Source organism: Pantherophis guttatus, chromosome 1 (assembly GCF_059756535.1).
Source record: "Pantherophis guttatus breed Tessera chromosome 1, ASM5975653v1, whole genome shotgun sequence".
In the NCBI taxonomy this organism is placed as follows: domain Eukaryota; kingdom Metazoa; phylum Chordata; class Lepidosauria; order Squamata; family Colubridae; genus Pantherophis; species Pantherophis guttatus.
This window is the reverse complement of record NC_142063.1, coordinates 75,276,788-75,282,787: the sequence shown is the minus strand read 5'-3', so window position 1 is coordinate 75,282,787 and position 6,000 is coordinate 75,276,788. Positions and strand designations below refer to the sequence as shown.

Below are 6,000 nucleotides of genomic sequence, written 5' to 3'. Positions count from 1 at the left end.
GCCAGTTTAAGAAGGGGGTTAGATAACCCTCCGTCAAAGGGTATCAGACACAAGTCACGGCCGCCCGGAGAGCGGGGTGGGGTGGAAACCGGACAACTCGCTTCCTACTAGCCCCTTCCAGTTCGGTGCGCGATCCCCGCCCTCTTTGCTCACTTGCAAGAACGCACGTGTTGCTTCCAGCTGTTGCAGGCACCCCCGGGGAAACCAGCAGCGACGTCGGGGGTTATAACACGCATGCGTGCTGCCAACGCTCTTTTTTTTTTTGTTTTTTTTCGCTGCTGCCTCCTTGGCCGCCGCGAAGCTAACGTTCCTCCCGCATAGAGATTTTAGACTACCCTTCTCTCATTGGCCGCTTTCCTCCCATCACGCGCATCTAGTCCACGCCCCCTCGGGTCTATTCTCTTTTGGAGGCAACGGGCGCCAGGGCCTTCGCGTCCCTTCCCATCTCGCGCGCGCCCTCGTTTCTTTACAGTTCCTTAGGTCGGATTACTTCCTTCCCTATCGGCCAGGCTTTCGGGCGCGCGGGGAGAGCGCGTCTGCGCGCGCCGTTTCTCTCTCTCCCCCCGCCACCCCCCCCCCACGTCCGCGTTCTGTCAACGTCTCGCCCCGGCTCCAGTCTTCTGGCGGCTCCTTTTAAGCGGCGGTGGGTTCCTGCTTCCGTCTTCTCGGTCCTCACCCCCCCCCCCACCAATCTCTCGCTTACTCCCTCCCCCGCTTCCATCGCATTCTCCCCTCGCGCGCCGCCTCCCCGCTTCTCCTCCATCGGAGACCCCGGCACTGCGGGAGCTTTGGCCGGCGCGGAGACCCAAAAAAAAAGCCAGGTTGCCGGCGCGGATTTAAGGTAAGGCGAGGCCGTTGTGAGGGCTCCGAAGTGGGGAGTGGGGGGGAGGGAGATTTCTGAAACTTGAGAGGATGCTCCGCTTGGGGCTGAGGCGGCTTTCGCTCGCTTCGACCCGGTTCTTCGTGGTGGGCCTGGCGTAGCAGCAGCGGTTATTCAAGGCGCCGGCTTGTGTGTGTGTGTGTGTGGGGGGCGGCTTGTGTGTGTGTGTGTGTGGGGGGGGGCTGTTGTCTCTTGTCAGCGAAAGGCAGGGTAGGAGAGAAGGGATGTGCAGGCTCCGCCAAGGCTGCCGAGCTCTCCCGGGACAGGATTCTCAGGGAGGAGGAAGGGAGGGTTGTCAGCCCAGCCAGGGCCTGGGCTCCCTTGAGAAGGCAAGGAGGGCGCTTGAGGCCAGAGAGATAAAGGTAGGTAGGTAGATGAGATGAGATGACTCGCTGCGGTTGCTATGTGGGCGCGGAATCCCGGAAAGCGGCTGCACCGGGCTTCAGGAGGAACCAGGTGCCACAGAGGAAAAGACCGGGCGGGGAGCCCAAGTCTTCAAGCCGTCAGTCCGTACAGGAGGTGCCCGGGAGAGTCTCGTCGAGCTCCGCAAAAAAAAAAGGAAAAAAAAAAAAGCCATCGGCTGCCGGTTGCGGGTGCGTGTCTGGAGGAAGGCAGTGCGCGCGGCGGAGGGATGGGAAGAGAGGCCGGGGATGCCGAAAAAGTGCCTTAAAAAGAAAAGCTGTGGAGCTGTTGTTCTTGCCCCTTTTTCTGATTTTTTTCTCTCCCCCGCATCCCTGGGAGGAGGGAAAAAAAAAAAAAGAGGGAGAGAGAGAGAGAGAGAGAAACCCTAAGTCGGGAAATGCACCTGGGGGGCTAGCGAAAGCGAAATGTGTACCGTTCAGAAGGACGGGGTAAGGGGGTCTAAACTGGATGCCGGGATTTTCTTATTTCGTGATTCCTGTTAAGAAACTACGTTGAGTTCGTCAATATCCATGGAGATGTATCCTATTTTTTTTTCAGTGTTCTAATTCTTAAACGATGTTTTTGTGCTTAGTGCAATTACATCTTTTTGTCTTTGGGATCTCTTTTACTGTCTAATACTTTGAGTTTAAATTGTGCTATCTCTGCAAAGTGAATCTCTAACGCACTGAATTGATTTTCAATAAAACCTGCTGCTATGTGTTTTAAACATAAGACTAGGGGTTTTTGGTTGTTGGTTTTTTTTTTTTGCAATGGAGGGAATCATGGCATGAAAATATCGGAAGAATCATAAGTATCACATTACAAGGCCAAATCTTTTTTTAGGGTCACTGACTAGAAAAGTTTTCAAAACCACTATTGTCTACTGATCTGAACACAGCACTTCAGAAGTAAATATGAAACTGTATACTTTCTGTAATTCACTTTGGGCCTTAAGTCTGCAAATATTTACATGCAAAACTTGACAATTGATAGTTTGGGAGTGGTTCTTTTCAGTGGAATTATCTAAAACAAAGTAATAACATGTTTGAGGAGCAGGTTGCAAATGTTTAGAATTCTGTTTATATTAATATTTGTAAGATTTGGTTTGGGAATATGTTTTTTTTAGTTTAAATTGTTTAATGATGTCTATTAATGTCAATAACAATTACTGGTATTTCTTTTATAAATTAATAATTTTATGTTTTTATATCCATGTTTTAAAAATATATTCAGACTTCAGCAGCTTGTATGTATAAGAAAGGATGAATATTGAATATTGAATATTCTTTCAAGGCTATTGCCCTGTCTTTCCAAAATTATATTGATTATAAAAATAACACAATATTTTAAATTTATTAGAAGTAGATAGTTACAGATCATGTCTATAGTTGCTGATAACAGAGATCTTAGAACTTTATAAGAAGAAACTGTTATCCATTAATTTAGTATATGGTTTAACTTTGAACAACAGTTTTGTTTACACATGCTTAAATCTATTTAACTCCATATTTGAATTCTGCAGATATATATACTTGAATACTATAATGCCAAAGGAAAACCTCCTTTCCCTCTTTCAGACGTAATTTTCATTGATTTCTCTGGAATTTACCGTATGTCAAGGTAAGTGTGTACAGTATAGGACTGCAGATTTAATGTATTTGTTTTGAATATTTCTGCCATCCATTCCCTTGAGTCTTCTAAACTAGAGTAAGATGAAGTTTTGTTTCAAGTTCAATATAAAATACTGTATAATAAATTCTTACAGTGTTTATTTTAAGAGACTGTTGCTTGAGCTACATAGTAAAATATATATAAAGTGATGGGTTTTTATTAACACTGGTTAATAGCCACTTAGGCTGTCAAAAAAAGGTGTCATAAACTGATCAAAGTATCCCTTGATAGTGTAAGAATGTGATAAGATTACAGGGCAGCTTATTAATGTACATTGAATGTAGCAGGTATTTCTCCAGTTTGAAAGCAAGTTGTTTACTGTTAGAACAAACATATGAGTGTCAGAGTACATTCCAGTGCTTTAGAGATGAGGATAATAAAAATGATTTTCTTTTTAAAGAAATATATTATTTTCTGAGACTGAAATCATCCCAAAATTTGAAGAAAATGTGGATTTGTGACTACTGTGGTACTTATAATGAAAAAAGTAATTACAGTGTTAAGTTGGTCTGGAGGGGGAGCTAGTGCCAAAGCAAAAGAAAATTCAAATTTATGCTTCTATCTTTAAACCTATAGTTTCTTTCTAGCTTTATGATTGTGTTATATTGTTATAAAAATGTTTGATGGGGAAGAAACCCTATGCAACTTATAATAGTAATATTGATATTGCATTTAGTGCCCATTACAATAAGTGCATTATTAAATAAAGAGTTTGCATACAGTGTATTGCACTATTCATAAAAAGTTTGATCAGTCTGGATATTTCAGAACTCAATCTTTTTTATTTATTCATTTCATTGAATTCATTACCCCATCCCATTCCAATGGGCATCATATATACATTATATACTACATCATGATTATCAATTTCTTTTCAGAAGTTCTCAATTTAAAGCTACTTTTTATTGAAAAAACTTTTATAACCTGATAACATGAACTTAGGCTGTATGACCAAAATTGACTCAGGTTCTTGACTACAGAGAAATTTACTTTTTATTGAACATGCAATTTAAACCACTTCCTGGTTTAATTGACTCATCTCTATATCTAAAATACATGATTTCCAAGGATGCAATGGGTTAGAAAGCAGCCATTTAAAAAAATTCTTCCAGATGCCACAAGGGAGGTTGACAAAATATCACCGTCTACCCTTCTGTTAACTTTTATTCCTCTTTGGAGGAAATGTAATGATTTATGATGGTGTGATTAGGATCAGCATCAATGTAATATAGAAGCTAGGGGCATAGGGGTGGCTTATGTACTTCCATTCCTGTATGCTCCTTTTTTTATTTCCCCTCATGGCTGCAGGTTGGAGAGAGGAGTAAAAAAGTGATAGCATTCCTAACAAAAGTTCTTTTTTGTGATTTCCCCCCCTATGGTTTTATCGCAAATTTGAAGGGACAGTTTCTATGACTTCCTCTCAAATTCGGAGGCATACTTGTTTGGAGAGCACACTTGAATGTGAGAATCAATTTTGTCCCAACCACCGGAACTGTTATAAATTAAAATTTCTCCCTAATGGTTAGCTATTGGAATCACTTGACTAGGTTAAAGATTTTTGACTCCCTCACATGGCTACGTTTGTTCTGTGAACAGGGTTATCAGTTGGCATGTTGGAAGATGCAGAAGTAGGTTCTTAAAGAGAGGCCAAACTTTAGTTCTGGGCTAATATTGCTCATTACTTGTTTTATTTCAATTTTAGAATAGAATAGAATAACAGAGTTGGAAGGGACCTTGGAGGTCTTCTAGTCCAATCCCCTGCTTAGGCAGGATACCCTACACCACTTCAGACAAATGGTTATCCAATCACTTCTTAAAAACTTTCCATGTTTGAGCATTTACAACTTCTGGAGGCAAGTTGTTCCACTGATTAATTGTTCTAACTGTCAGGAAATTTCTCCTTAGTTCCAAGTTGCTTCTCTCCTTGATTAGTTTCATTCATTGCTTCTTGTCCTACCTTCAGGTGCTTTAGAGAATAGCTTGACTCCCTCTTCTTTGTGGCGGCCCCGAGATATTGGAACACTGCTATCATGTCACCCCTAGTCCTTCTTTTCATCAGACTAGATATACCCAGTTCCAGCAACCGTTCTTTATATGTTTTATAGAGCCTCCAGTCCCCTAATCATCTTTGTTGCTCTTCTCTGCACTCTCAACATCTTTTTTACATCGACCAAACTGAATGCAGTATTCCAAGTGTGGCCTTACCAAGGCATTATAAAATGATATTAACACTTCATGTGATCTTGATTCTATCCCTCTATTTATGCAGCCTAGAACCGTGTTGGCTTTTTTGGTAGCTGCAGCACACTTCTGGCTCATATTTAAATGATTGTCCACTAGGTCTGCAAGATCCCTCTCACAGTTACTACTATTGAGCAAGGTACCACATATACTGTACCTGTGCATTTTCATTCACCTAGCTTCTTGAATATAGCTGGGCTTTGGTCTCAACATTCCTTATAACTGTTTATTAAAAGACAGATTATTGAGTTTGCATAGTGGTATATTTGCATTAATGATTTGCTTGATTTGGTTTACTGTTCTTTTAAAGAGATACAATATTTATTGTACTGACATCTTGGTTTTTGAAAAGGGATTATAAGGTACAATGTAGAGTTGAAAAGTATTATTTACAGAAGGCAGTAGTGAAGAAGAATTGACATAAACAGTGACTCTGTTGCTGCCAAATCTGACTCCCATGAGTTGCATTAGTGAATGCTAGGATATCCCTATCTACTGAATTTTGAAAATGGCTTTTAAAAATCTGAACTGATTTTTTAAAAAATAAAAGTTAAATTCTCAAAAATGACTAACTTAACCCATCCCAATAAACCACGGGTTTGTCTTAATCATGTTTTTTTAAAAAAAAAACCCGTAGAGGCCTGGTTCATATCATCTGATGCGGTAAATAGCCATAATATTTGGAATTGACTATAATTCTGAGCCAATTAAAACTTGTATCTAGTTAAGGAAACTTTCAATTTGTTCTCTTTTAAGAAATGTCTTAATTAGTTTTTCAGCTAAGTAAACACCTTTATTTGTATTTC

At 41.0% G+C, this 6,000-nt stretch overlaps 1 protein-coding gene across 10 annotated transcripts in view; it reads left to right on the top strand.

Annotated features, from left to right (window-relative positions):
- The first annotated feature begins 253 nt into the window (after positions 1–253).
- Positions 254–6,000, top strand: part of FUT8 (fucosyltransferase 8) — a 109,075-nt gene continuing 103,328 nt past the window's right edge. The window contains exons 1-2 of one of the 10 annotated variants that reach the window (XM_034417573.3): positions 275–841; positions 2,805–2,902. The gene's annotated coding sequence lies outside the window, so the exon portion shown is untranslated. Of the gene's footprint in view, positions 842–948; positions 1,474–2,804; positions 2,903–6,000 lie in introns of those variants that run through there. The other 9 variants (XM_034417571.3, XM_087876415.1, XM_060687538.2 and 6 more) reach the window with 9 other exon arrangements.